At 60.7% G+C, this 596-nt stretch overlaps 1 protein-coding gene across 1 annotated transcript in view; it reads left to right on the top strand.

The window, feature by feature from the left end:
- Positions 1 to 596, top strand: part of LOC103621152 (vasotocin-neurophysin VT-like) — a 1740-nt gene that overhangs the window by 908 nt on the left and 236 nt on the right. The window lies entirely within an intron of this gene.

The raw sequence follows: 596 nt of genomic DNA on the forward strand, positions 1-596 counted from the left end.
GCCGGTAAGCGGGTAACAGTGGGACGGGGAGTTTGGGGCGGCTGGGGAGCATGGGGGGAGCGCAAGGGGCACAGAAGTCTCCAGGTAACTCATCTGGTGGTGGGGTTTAGTCTCAGAGAGGGGCAACCGAGGCATGGGGTGGAAGTGGTGTTGGCTCCATTCGGAGATAATTTGGGGATGGTTGGGTTCAGGCTGACTGTAAGGAAGGAATTGTTCCCTGTGAGGGTTGGGAGGCCCTGGCACAGGGTGCCCAGAGAAGCTGTGGCTGGCCCTGGATCCCTGGAAATGTCCAAGGCCAGGTTGGACAGGGTTTGGAGCAACCTGGTCCAGTGGAAGGTGTCCCTGCCCATGGTAGGGGGGGGAATGGGATGGGCTTTATGATCCCTTCCAACCCAAACCATTCCCTGATTCTAAAGGATTGGACTCAGAGCTCCTTCCTGACCCACCAAGAGTTTTTTCCTGGCCAGGCACAGCCTCCCTGATGTGCCAGAAAATCCAGCCCTGCTCCCTGGATAACGGGAAAGACAAAACTGGAGCACGAGCTGTGCGGACCTCCCCCCCCCCCCGCGCGCCCCCCCCCCCCCCCCCCCGCCGAC

This window comes from Corvus brachyrhynchos, unplaced genomic scaffold (assembly GCF_000691975.1).
Source record: "Corvus brachyrhynchos isolate BGI_N302 unplaced genomic scaffold, ASM69197v1 scaffold166, whole genome shotgun sequence".
NCBI classification, from domain to species: domain Eukaryota; kingdom Metazoa; phylum Chordata; class Aves; order Passeriformes; family Corvidae; genus Corvus; species Corvus brachyrhynchos.